Source organism: Pimephales promelas, chromosome 10, assembly GCF_988280905.1.
Source record: "Pimephales promelas chromosome 10, fPimPro1.hap1.1, whole genome shotgun sequence".
Taxonomy (NCBI): domain Eukaryota; kingdom Metazoa; phylum Chordata; class Actinopteri; order Cypriniformes; family Leuciscidae; genus Pimephales; species Pimephales promelas.
This window is the reverse complement of record NC_142778.1, coordinates 959,979-974,512: the sequence shown is the minus strand read 5'-3', so window position 1 is coordinate 974,512 and position 14,534 is coordinate 959,979. Positions and strand designations below refer to the sequence as shown.

Genomic DNA, 14,534 nt, shown 5'->3' with positions numbered 1-14,534 from the left:
AAACATCTTCATTTAGGAGTCATGAACCAAAGCAACCAGAGACGAGATGATGCACAACTTGAAGCTAAAAGTAACAAAAACACAAGCCAGCTTTAATGAAGCGAGGAATACAATGCCATAAAGTATGACTTAAAAACTATACATTTAAAACTATTGGTTTAATGATCTTGATTATGCATATAGAGAGCATATTTTACGTTTAATACAAAATGTGCATATTATGCACTGGATTATTCGCAGTGCTCTGATACCAAATCATTATGCAATTTTCACCAGGAGTTCTGCTGTTAAACTCAAATGAAATAAAAAGATGAAATAATGTGGTTTGATGGCTTCAACTGAAGCAGATATGGCTGAATAACATCCTCGTAGCTCACAGTAGGTACGTCTTTAACGCTTTTGTTGTTACAAATCAATCTCATATGGAGAAAATGAATGGGATTTCTACCTGAGGGCTGGAATGGACCCACCTTTCCCCTCTTTAAAGGTACAATATGCAAGATGGTTTCGCCACCAGGGGTTGCTAACCTCTTATAATAACAAAGGCGTATATTAATGACGTATATTCCGCATTAAGCGAAACTATGGATCTTGTCAAGCCATCTCAAGCTGATGGATCTTTTATGGATGAGTGAATAGAGTGATGTTTTTAACATGACTGTAGTATGAAGCAGGGCGCGATTGCTAGACGTATACCAGCGCCACACACAACGCGAGTCCCGCGGATATAAAGGAATGAGGACATTTAATTCTACCGAACGACACGCTGAATTACTCACACAGGTCAGTTTATTAGACGAATTAAACTTGAGGTAACGCAGCGCTGCTTCACTTGCTCTAACAGTTTCACTATCACACTAAACGGCATTTGAGTGTGTTGAATGTTGTTAGTTAGGTTGTTAGGTTGAGAATAACATACAGATCATATTCTAACTTTTCATCATGTGGAACTATATAACATTGATTCGTTTATATACATTGATTTGCTCACCTGTTTGCTCAAGTAACATTCAACACTCGCGTCTCTGTCAAGTTGAAGTTAGCCGCAGACGTGGAGCTCTCGGCATCTGGAAAGATGTTGATCTTCGTTCTTGTCTCAAAGTCTGCTTGCCATGGTCCATAATGTTTGAAAAAAACCCTGCTAGGGACGCTCACGCTGTTGAGCTCGCATAACGGGCATAACCGACCCAGTTGTCCACGTCTGTCGCCATGGTTACCACTGCAGTATGAGGTCAAACCTGGCGGAAAACAGGGGTAACGCGGATATTACATCATTGACTGGCGACTCCTCACCCCTGCTCACACGCCCCGTTTCCTTGGTTTAAAATCACAATTTTCTAACGATTTACAAAACATTTGTGATATTGTGAGTAATCAACTAAACAAAACATATAACATTGGCCTAGTGGTTTTGGGATATTTTACTGCAAAAATCCTGCATATTGTACCTTTAACCATGGCAAAATCATGTTTCATATTTTACATTGTCATTGAGAACTCCCAGTTTTTGTTTAATTTCTCATATTCAGCAACAAGTGTCACAAACTTATAATTCAGCCCCTAAAGCACATAAAAATCAGTGTTTGTTCATCTTGTTCTTTTTTGAAACAGTCCATTGTATGATTCATCAAAGATTGTGGGAACGTTACTTTTGAATAATCTCGAAACGTTTGGAAACAAGTAGCAACATTTGAAAAATGAAATATTTCAGAAAATATACATATATTTAAAATACATTGTTGTGTTAACATATTGACATTACCAGAAAACTTTGAACAAACATTCAATTAGTGTTACTGGAAGAACGTTTGTTCATAACCTTGAGTGAACCTTGCCAGAACGGTCCGTGTCAGCCGGTGTAGAGCTTGTTTGTCAATGTTGGCAGAAGGCTAAACCCACAAAAATCATGTGTGAGCAAGATAATGAAATATGCCTGAAGGGAGACAATCTAACGAACTCTGTTGTATACAGAAAGAAGCAAAAAATGTATTCGGTTTATGTGTTTGCAAACATCAACTGGTAATCTTCAATGGAGCTGAGCATCTGAATTTTGTCAAATTGTGTGTGTGTGTGTAGACACTTAACTATATTTTGGGGAGAAATTTACACCCAGAAGTGACCAAAACCTCCATTTAGGGACGTCCTTGTGTGTAAATCTGGTATAAAAATAAAGTAATTATTATTTTTTTTAATGCAGAATGTTTTGTGGTAAGGTTTAGATGTAGGTTTAGTGTAAGTATATAGTTTACAGGATAAACGTCTATGAAATGTTCCCATTACAATAGCTAAGTAAATGTGTGTGTGTGTTCTGTCATTGTGTACCTCATCCATTTATATACTGATGTAAATGAAATATAAAACGAGGGCTGTTTGGTGTTGTGTGAGCACTTTGGTGATGGCTGACCCATTCAGAATAGAAATGCCTGGCATATGGTCACGGTGGGCAAATTAAGGGCTCTGAGACTGAGGAATCACATGATTCAAAAAGATATGACAGGAAAAAGGCAATAACTGTTGTGGTTGTGAGAGTGCGTGTCATGTTGAATAGGCCATTGAGTACGGATGGGGATTGCGCTTCGAGCTGCTTCACAGACTCACACACCTTCGAGTGTCGAGGAAAGGTCAGCTTTTTTAACGTCCGTGCTGAGCTCTTCCTAAAATATCTCAGGCATGCACAGTAAGCACACATTTAGCTCCTGCCCTCGAAGTCTCCAGAATGGATACTTTAATAAGGCACAATCAGTTTCTATTACCCACAACCCAGCTAACAGGGAACGTTCCCAGAACATTCACTAACGTTCTTTAAAAGTTGTGTAAATGTTAGGACAAAACGTTATTAAAATATTGTTTTCGGAACGTTCATTTAACGTTATTTGTATTTGATGAACGTTCTCATTACGTTGATAAAAAACGTTCTTAGAACAACGTTATCGGAACGTCTTTATCAGGTTATTTGTGTTTGATAAATGTTCTCATAACGTTCCAGCAACATTATGCTAACCTTAGGATAACGTTCTAACAACATTATGCTAACGTTCCAGCAACGTTCTGCAAACATTAAGACACCGTTCCAGCAACGTTAAGCAAGCTGGACATTTCCACGTTTTTAGAACATTTTAAATTAACGTTCCCACAACCAAAATGGAAAAACGTTCTCAGAACCTAACTTTGTTAGCTGGGAACGTACAAAAGCGGTGACACCAACAACAAAACAAATATGTTTTAATCGCACATCAAGTTAAAAACTGTCAAGCACAACTAAAGGAAAAGTTCACCAGAAAAAACTAAATATACATGTGTGCCCTATTTTAAGTATCTGCATGGTCTACAAAACAAGTGCACTCAAGTGCGAGTTTAACAACGGGACAAATGGTCGGCGCTCCCAGCGCTGGTCGTTATTCTATCAATGACTAATGGGTGTGTTTTGGGTGTAACGTGCAATAAACCAATCAGTGTCTAAACACACATTCCCTTTAAAAGCCAGTTGAGAAACTAGCAACGCTTCAACACACACCTGGCTCTCGACCTGCCGCCCATGAGCGCACAAATGGACGCAAATGCATTTGCTATTTAAACAATGTGGCGCAGGACGAGAAAATGAAAGTTGCGTCAGGCTGAAACTAGCAAAACACACTAGCGTCCTATTGTATACAATATATTGCATATTTTAATAATTTCAGCTAGAGACTGAGAGACTTTTGCTCCATCCTGCTGGTTCATTTTGTATTTATTTTTTTTCAGTGCCGGTGAAGGACTTTGTGTGCGCGAAAGACGTTTATCCGTGTGTAAATACGTTGTTTGTGGGATGCTCGGCTAATGTGAGCTAAATTAGTCCCGAGGCAGGTGAGTCTGACTCACGGTCTCAGTCAAGCTTTACTCTGCGTCTGAGGCGAGCGCACAGCTGTGTTCAAGAGCGGTCCTCAGATTCATGTCTCGTGTTTCGGCACCGGCTGTTGACACTGTTTGTGCGCACGCGGCGTGTGAAAGATGCTCACTTCTGATCTCTGCTCTCGGGGCTCTGCAGGATGACGCAAAAATCAGAGATACACAAACTTGCTCCCACACTAACACACACACACAGCAGACATATTTATCTAAGCACACTTAAAAGACATTTTGACTTTGTGCAAGCACACGCTGAGTGTAAAGATTTCACCCTTGGCCTTCTTGCTAAGCACATCACGGGGTGAACCGTGTCAGAATCAGTCGTGCTTGGTCTCATCTCTGTGTTTGGGTTTTATGATAATTCATTTTCCAGTCCTTTTTTATGTTTTACATCAAGAAATCAGTACTGAAATAAATAATTACATATATATATATATATATATATATATATATATATATAATTTTTTTTTTCACGTGCCTCCAATAAAATAAACACTTAAATGTGCATGTGAGACCATATCTTGAATTTGACTTCATTTGTTTAAATATACTGTGTATATATATATATATATATATATATATATATATATATATATCGTGAAAAATATCGTAAAACATATTTCAAATATATTTTTATATTTTTAAAAAAATAAAAAAATATATTTTTTAAAAATATATCTTTTTTTACAAAATATATTTTTACGATTTTTTTCACTATATATATATATATATATATATTTCGTGAAAAATATCGTAAAAACATATTTAGTAAAAAAAGCCTATATTACGTAAAAAAATTATATATATATATATATATATATATATATATATATATATATATATACTAATAAACCAGCAGGCTTATTAGGGTTCTGTCCCTTTAAGACCTGACACATGGATCCATTATATTGTTACACATGAGTTTTATTTCTCAACTGTTTCATTTTAAACATAACTGTGCATTTTTACATTATTTTGTGCTTAAGCGCAATTACAAGTAAAAAATAACTCAACATAGTTCTGTGCGTGCACTTTGGGTGAGAGTTCAAAATATGCGGGAATGAGTAAAATTATGCAAAATCCCAAGCGAAAAATATGAGTTGAATAATAAATGGTGAGATGTGATTGAGAACTGAATGAAAGCAAAAGTGACACGGCCTCCATCTGAAACTTAGAGTCTTTTCTCATATATTGCTGTACTGTATATTAATTTTATATTTGTACGGTGACTTATGGCTTTCGTCATTCCTTGAAATAGGCATTGCATCCATTTTCTTAAGAGTAAACAGCCCTGATCATATGCAGAATACATCCAGATGATATGCACACAGACTTTTAAATGTGTATATATATAAAAAAAGAAAGAAAACGACCCATCTAAACCTTGGCGGTCACTTTCGCTCCAGCGAACTAAGACAACGGAAGCACAGAGATCATAATGAGAATAACGACAGTGTCACCAGACGGAAAGACGTGGCATGAAAAATGGAATAGCATGTGGTAAAGGGAGAGAGAGAAAGATGAGCGTGAGCAGGAAGCATGCGGGAATAGAGAGAGAGAGATAGAGAGAGAGAGAGAGAGAGAGAGAGAGAGAGAGAGAGAGAGAGAGAGAGAGGAGCTGACAGTAAACCCTGTAAATCCACTGGGTTTTCAGATGCAGACGCAGAGCAGAAGAGACAACGGCTTTAGGGGCCGGAGAGCAACGGTCAGAATACTAGAGAGAGAGAGAGAGAGAGAGAGAGAGAGAGAGAGAGAGAGAGAGAGAGAGAGAGAGAGAGAGAGAGAGAGAGAGAGAGAGAGAGAGAGAGAGAGAGAGAGAGAGAGAGAGAGAGAGAGAGAGAGAGAGAGAGAGAGAGAGAGAGAGAGAGAGAGAGAGAGAGAGAGAGAGAGAGAGAGAGAGAGAGAGAGAGAGAGAGAGAGAGAGAGAGAGAGAGAGAGAGAGAGAGAGAGAGAGAGAGAGAGAGAGAGAGAGAGAGAGAGAGAGAGAGAGAGAGAGAGAGAGAGAGAGAGAGAGAGAGAGAGAGAGAGAGAGAGAGGCAAACAGGCTGGAGCTGTCAGGAATGTTCTGTCAGGAGATTATAATCAGGGGCCATTTAATGCAAAACACACATTTCCCTCATACATACAAATAAACATACACAGAATGAACACTCACCGAGATCTTCAGAAACAATCGGCTTAGAACAGATAACGCACATATTGAATATTTTCCTGCATCAACATTCAAATAATATCAAAATATGCTGACAGTGAAAGACAAAACTGCATTCATTTTACTCCTGTGACATCATCATTAGTGTTCATGCCAGTCAACTGGTTATTTTTAAATCCCGAATGAAATCTCGATCATGTCCCAATTGTTTTATGTTATCAGACAAAAGCAAAATTAGATGTTTACTGCCTCGGATAATTATCTTCTCACGTGTGTATAACACACATATTATAACATAACATACTATTACATAACATTAGTATTACATAAAAATATACTGTAGCATAACATATAACATGTGTAAGAAATAACACTCCAAAAAAAACAAAAAAAAACAACAACAACGAAGCATTACAACAAATATTTAAAACAGTAACATCAACAAAAGAGAAATGCACCGTGACATTAACATAAAAATTTAACAACATATATATATACAACTAACTATTAACTAATATTAACACAACAGAACATATTAAAATTAGCATAACATTACATAACGTTAACATAATAACTAATGATAAGCAAACAGTTGATCCTTCATAGAAATATAGCTGAGATCTCCATTAACTCTATATCTCTGAGAATAACGTGTTCCTCAGGGGTTGATTGTCCATTTCTTTTTGGGAACACGGAGACTGAACACCAAGTTCACCTAAAGAGTCTTCTTGACGCATCGCAAGGTTAACACTTATTTTTCCAATCTATCATTATTTGCCATTATTGCCATAACCTGTATTGCATTATTGTTAACCTCCATCAAGTGCACTATTGTAAAAAGGCTGCCAAAAGGCTGCCATTTGGTTAATGGTTAACGATATTTTTCCTCAACCTCATTTGCAAAGAAACTTTGCAATAACGTGCACTGGGTCACAATAAACCCATGCAGCAACATGCAAAACACGGTACATTTTGATTTCACGGTGATTTGATGACTGTGTTGAGAGTGTTGTTCTGCGATAAGTTAAAGATAGATCATGTTTCCATGGGCGTCCCAGAGTGTCGAATGACATGCATGAGATCCTCATTCTCATATACCGTAAAATAGCATCACTATACCTCACTTAACTTCAATCTCATACACAATTAAATTACCTCAGACAGCAGATATGAGTTAAGGCGGCTCGTTTTCTATCCGCTGCCTGGTTACGACGAGGCATGATGTGTGTAAAACGAATCATGCTGGTTACTGGGAAAGCCATGCATGGGTGTATTTATCTGACTTTGCACGGATGTAGTGTGTGCTTATTGAGTGGCCATGATGTCACTGTACTGCTCAACACTGATTGGTTGGATGAAGGCATAAGCTTCACACTGGCTGCATGCATATTAATAAAAAGTGAAGACTGCTTTTACATTAAATCTGTTTTGTGTGTACAGAACCAAATGGAGATCATCTTAAAGGATTAGTTCACTTTAAAAAAAAACAACTTTTGCTTATAAATTACTCACCCCCATGTCATCCAAGATGTCCATGTCTTTCTTTCTTCAGTCGAAAAAAAAAAATTAAGGTTTTTGATGAAAACATTCCAGGGTTTTCTCCATATAATGGACTTCAATGGGGTCCAAACGGTTCAAAGAAAGACATGGACATCTTGGATGACATGGGGGTGAGTAAATTATCAGCAAAAGTGTTTTTTAAAAGTGAACTACTCCTTTAATGTAGTGACGCCACTGTCTTTTAAACATGTGTGTGTCCTGACTTGTGTACAGTTTTTGACAAGGGTCTATTTCTATTTCGTTTTAACTCCTATGGTGGCCAATGTAGTCCAAGATTAACATGGCTTCCAGTTCGACCTCGTCCATGAGTGTTAACCCAAACGTAAACGCGAAATTAATGGGTATGTCCCTCTTTGGCTAATGTACTTTCAAGATGGAGGGGCAACATGGCGACCGACATTAGAACCCCTTACCCGTGTGTATTTCCAATGGCATATTATAGACTCACGAGAATACTTTATTACTTAAACGAAGTAAATACATTAATGAGCACATATATTTTCGAAAGAACTAAGTGTTTTCAGCTAAGAATAAACTAAAAGAGTTACACGGTGTAGCTTTAATAAACCTGGAACATAGTGCATGAGTCATGTGACTTTATGGTCCTGTTTACACTATGGTCCTGTCGATGGGATCACACATGGACGATGCTAATACATGAGTAAACGGGGTCTCGTGACCCCATTTGACCACTTGTGATCCAATCGACCAAACTGCATCAGGGCCTATGGTGCTTCGCAGCCTTTCTGATGACAGCATTTTTTTTATATATAAATATTTGGGTGTACTGTCCCTTTAATTATAAATTATACACCCAAGAGAATAAATCTCTCTTCACCGTCTGTCTCGGCTTTCTGTGCTTATCATATCTTTCGTCCATGACACTGTATTTTCCTCTGTCAGGCCTGGCGTTTTCATTGACTCATCCAGTCTCTCTCCAATTCCCTGCTCTCTCTCTCTCTCTCTCTCGCGCTCGTTTTTCGTCTGTCAGGCCCATCCCATCCATTGACTCATCAGCACTAGTCACTTATCTCCTTCTCTCCATCCCTTTCCCGGAAGGATAGATCTCTCTTCTCTTCCCTTTGTTTTCCTCCATCTGGGTCTGGAACTGGCGATGGCACGCGGTGTCAGAGTATTGCAGCAGACGGCAGAGACACCGAGCTCAGACCCAGACACAGAGCTATTCATTATTCATAAAGCCCTTTCTAAGAGCGCTGAGGACCAGCGTCATGCAGGAGCTCGTCCCGGACATGTCCACACACACACACACTCACACACACACACACACTCACACACACACGCACTCGTCCGATGCATGAGAGGATCCACACCACGTTCAGGACAACTGTATTACTGAAGAGATTTAAATAGAGAATCATTCATCAAACTTTATCTTAACAGTTTCGTGGCTTCTATCTATCTATCTATCTATCTATCTATCTATCTATCTATCTATCTATCTATCTATCTATCTATCTATCTATCTATCTAAGTGTTGTTTAAGTTATGTATAGTTATATAACCAAACATTCATAAGAAGACGTCTGCGGTGCAGAATATACTGTGAGTTTCCACTGCAATGGTGAAGCGCATACAGAATATTTCTGAATATCTCTTTGCAGTTTCATTTCCTTTTTTCTCTGTACCATGATTCGGGGATATTGATAATTATTGCAATTACTCTGAAAATATGACTATTAAATGTACATGAATTTTAAGTTGTCCATGTTCCAGAGGCATTGTGAGATGCAGATCTATCATATAGACGTGTCATATTTCACATCTTTCAGCTCTAATAGTCGGCTCTAAAAGTCACTCTAATAACGGCACTGAAAGCATGTTTGGCAGAATGCCGATGCCATTGAAGATTTTCAGGGGTGATAACTAACTGTGAAAGCAGGGAGCAGATGTTCAGCTTTATAAAACTGATCTTATATTAGTGATCATTTGTTATTTTTGAAGCAAATCTCAACCTTTCTGGAAGCCGAGACAGAAGGAATGAATACGTAACACACACACACACACACACACTGTATAAAGACATTGTAAACAGACTGTGTGGTCACAGTTATGAATATGAGACTATTGACATCGTCTTCTTGTTTTGTATTATTATGTACAATAAACAGAATGATTGTGCAAAAAAAGTTGATTTAAGGATAACAGCATATACAAATAAATAAGTTAATAAATAACTTCCGAGTGATTCGTTACAAAAGTTTGCACTATTTTGCACTATATTGCACTGTGCACTATTTTGTGAATGCATTCATTTAAACATAAACAGCTCAGTTTATATAAATTAATATTTCTCAAAATATACTTTTCTCTGTTTTTAAGTTGTCTTAATTCTAATTAACTGCATTTTTTAATCATTTTATATATTTGAATCAAAAAAAGTCAGAGAAAGGTGTGAAAGTCCCGTTTGGTGAGCAAGAGGTACCGAGTTCAAATCCCGGACGAGCCCCCGATTCGGTTTCGGCTTCTCCTCCGTTACACCTTGTTTCGATAGATATTCTACTAACTGCATTTTTTAATCATTTTATATATTTGAATCAAAAAAAGTCATAGAAAGCTGTGAAAGTCCCGCTTGGTGAGCAAGAGGTCCCGAGTTCAGATCCCGGACGAGCCCCCGATTCGGTTTCGGCTTCTCCTCTGTTACACCTCGTTTCGATAGATATTCTACCAACTGCATTTTTTTATAATTTTATATATTTGAATCAAAAAAAGTCATAGAAAGCTGTGAAAGTCCCGCTTGGTGAGCAAGAGGTACCGAGTTCAGATCCCGGACGAGCCCCCGATTCGGTTCCGGCTTCTCCTCCGTTACACCTCGTTTCGATAGATATTCTACTAACTATAAGTAACTTTGCGAGTCAGTTAATTCTACTGTTGTGTTGTGTTCCTCTAATGAGAGTTAGTTGACATGTATAGTTTCAAATTAATGAGAATTAGTTGAAATGTAGTTGCAAAGTTGCTTATAGTTAGTAGAATATCTAAATAAAGTGTAACTAAGAATAATTATTTGCAATCCCACAATTAATTTGCATCCATATATAATAAAGATGAAATATTTACTTACTCCAGCGAGCACATTTTAGTGAAATTAGTGTTTGTGGAAATAGCCTTTTATATGGATCTACTGTAATGGGCTTTAGCAAATCATTAAATACTTCATAATTCACCACAAATCATTTAGCCATCATTAACCAGCCCACATTATAAATTAATAGCCCACTTCTAACCAGTGAAAAGTGAATCCGGACTTCATCTGACATGACATCTCTGTCTGAAAAAAGGTGGACGAGGCTAATAATATATAATTGCTGCACTGTTTGTACGGTCACACTGAGGTCTATAGAGTCAGAATGAGTTTCTGCTGTTATTGTACTGAGCAGAGCTGCTCTGAATCCAACTCTCTCAGCAACATCTATTGGCCCTGTACAATATGAGAAACTGAATCTGACTTTCTAGGATTCATAATCATAATCACCCACTAAAGCAATTCATGCTAGCTGGCTAATGTAAAAGGAATCAGGCTATTGAATCAGCTAATCTCACCGCACACATACAAAATTCTGAGTGAGTGAGTGAGTGAGTGAGTGAGTGAGAGACGGAGTTAGTGAGTGGGTAAGTGAGTGAGAGAGTGAGTGAGTATGTGTGTGTGTGTGTGTGTGAGAGAGAGAGTGAATCGATGAATCAATCAATGAATAAATCAATTAATCAATCAATGAATCATTTAATAAATAAATGAATAGCATATGTACACCATATATTGTCCCTTTTGGGTTTTAAATTCATTCAGATAGTTTGTTTGTAACGATAAAAGTTAAATATTACTGGATATCCCCAGTATTTTTTTTTCATGGAAGTGTTCCCGGTGACATTGACCCAAAACTAGTCACAGAGGGATAATTATAGATCACAAATGTACACAGGAGCCGAGCTCCTCCAGTGTCGTCAGTGGATCTGCGCCCAGTTGAAAACACGCCAGTGCGATGAGTGATTCTTCCGTTTGAAACCATGACGAGAATGAACCGTTGACTCGGAAACTCCTGACAGTTAATGACTGAATAAATCCTGTGACGCTAATAACCTGTCAGCATCTGCCATTTGTAGCTGCTGAATAGGCCCTCATGTAGAGTTAGTGTGTGTTTAGGAGGTTAAGCGGGCACACGGGTCCTCGGGGGACTCCTGGATATATTGTTGTGATTGTGTTTGCAAATAGACTCACCTTTGCGTCCGCTCCTCCATTCAGATTACACCGCATCCATTGATTCAGCAAACGAACAAGTCTGATAACGGTGTCACAGCCTCTCGAGGTCTTGCTAAAGAGGAAAAGGAAGGAATGGATCGAAAGGGAGAGGATGATGGAGGGATATTTATGTGTGTGACGAGTTATGTGCAAACACTGACAAATGGTTGTGATGTGTGACGTATGAGCGTCTCAATATTCAACAGCTGCATTATCTGACCTGAGGCTTTTAGATGCGACTATTTGTCGTGCAGAGTTCTTTATTTTCGGTTCATTTCTTCTTGAGAGGAATAAACGAGGCACGGCTAGTCTAAACTGTTCAATCTCAAACCTCCAGAGACACGCTGTAGCAAAATTGCAAGTTATTTAAAGCTATTAAATGATACATATCTTTCGCTACATATGTGTTGAAACTACAGTTCTGGCGGGGAAATGTTTATTGGATCTTTTTTTGATTATTTGATTATTTACTTTGCCAGAATTATGTAGTTCACTACCATATGAAAGTTCATGTATAGATATATGGTGTGTGCGTGTGTGTCAATTAATGCGGGGCAATGATTAATTGTGATTAATTGCATCCAAAATAAAAGTTTGTGTTTACATAATATATTTATGTGTACTGTGTATAATTATTTTGTATATATAATTACACATTTATGCATATATATACTTAAGAAATATTTGCACGTGCATATATATATATATATATATATATATATATATATATATATGAAGAGTTCAGATGCAAAAGCCTCTAAATGCCATTTGAAATTTTCTTCTTTAATGATGATTTTTGTCAAGCTTGTATATTTAAGTTCAGTAATTTCACTTAAATGGCAATGATAATTACCTATTAATTGTTATTTAAGTGAAATTACTGAACTTAAATATACAAGTTCAACAAAAATCATCATTAAAGAAGAAAATTTCAAATGGCATTTAGAGGCTTTTGCATCTGAACTCTTCATATATATAATTATACACCATACAATACACCCACATATTATGTAAATACAAACTTTTATTTTGGATGTGATTGATCACGATTAATCGTTTGAAAGCCCTAGTTTATATATATATATATATACAAATTGTGTTGCTTTATTAAAAATTATTACAAATATTTATATACACAGTACACACACACATACAGTATATTATGTAAACACAAACTTTTATTTTGTATGCGATTGGTCGTGATAAATCATTGCCTAGCCTAGCAGTAATTATATATGTATATATATATATATATGAATTTGTATAAACATATTGAAATTTTAGCCTTCGTGTTTCTCATGCGAGTCACACCCAGAATGTCGAAGCATTTTCAGTTCCATCCTTCATTTTGAAATGTTGCATCCTTGAAAACCCAACATAGCAACATTGCAATGTTTTTGTTGTTTTTCTAAAAAAATCACCCCAAAGCAAAATATGCATAAATATCCATATGATTTTAATAACCAATGACTCTAAAAAGAAAACACATCATCAATATCAAGGGTTTTTAAGGGTTAAGAATATTTTAATCTCCCTCTTAAGTCTTTTAACATCCTTTCAAACATGCATAAAAATTCATAACATAAACTGTGAATAATGTTCCACAACCCAGCTGATTTTAAATCGCAACACCCCCTGTGATTTATCTGAATACTAATACACAAAATCAAAAGCTTTGTTCTCTTGATTAAGCGAACTGAACAGCGTGACTCGTGTTTCTCAATTCAAGCAATTGAGTCGATGTGTTAGACGCCTGTCGAGGTGATCTGGCGACCGAGGCCTTGAAGAAGTCAGAAACAAAAAGGATGGAGAAATGGAAACAGATTTGCTGCTGCTTTGCTTCATGCCGTATAAAAGCAGCTCTGAGGGCAGAATAAAATAAATCACTGGCTTGCTTTTTTTCCTTATTTATTCAGAATGCTGGAGTTTTCACTTCAGTATGGCAGAGCAACTTACATTTGTTGGGTAATGATAAATGGGATTTGGGAAATGAGAAAGCGGAAGCTATTTAAACAGATGCGGCGTGGGCCAGAGAAACAAAGCTGAGTGCCAGAGATACATCGATCTGACGGCCTGCCGTATCACTGAGAGGACGAGAGTCTATGAACACGACAGAGAGAGAGAGAGAGAGAGAGAGACTTCCTCACATTCTCCCGCCCAATGCTATTTTAATCCCTGATTTTGCCCTACGAGTGACGAAGGTCTGGGAAATATATGATGTCTGGCAGAAAAGGACGCATAGAAACATGTGCTTTAAAAAAGAAAATGACAAGAGACTGATAGTTTCTCTATTCCATCCAAGACTTTGCATTTGATTTCTGGATGACGCTCAGTATCGTGTTTTATACGTACACTCTCAGAGAAAAAGGTAAAAAAGCTGTCACTGGGGCTGTACCTTTTCAAAAGTACCTAAAGGGTGCATATTGGTACCTAAAATGTACATAATAGCACCTAAAATGTATACATAATAGCACTTAACTGTCCATATTAGCGCCTAAAATGTACATATTAGCACCTGAAATATACATAATAGCACCTAAAATGTCCATATTAGCACCTCAAATGTACATACTAGCACCTGAAATGTACATATTAGCTCCTAAAATGTACATATTAGCTCCTAAATGTCCATATTAGCACCTAAAATGTACATAATAGTACCTAAAATGTACATATTAGCACCTA

The 14,534-nt window shown here is 37.3% G+C and overlaps 1 protein-coding gene across 1 annotated transcript in view; it reads left to right on the top strand.

Annotated features, from left to right (window-relative positions):
• The window catches only part of insyn1 (inhibitory synaptic factor 1), a 61,473-nt gene that overhangs the window by 33,289 nt on the left and 13,650 nt on the right, over nucleotides 1-14,534 (top strand). The window lies entirely within an intron of this gene.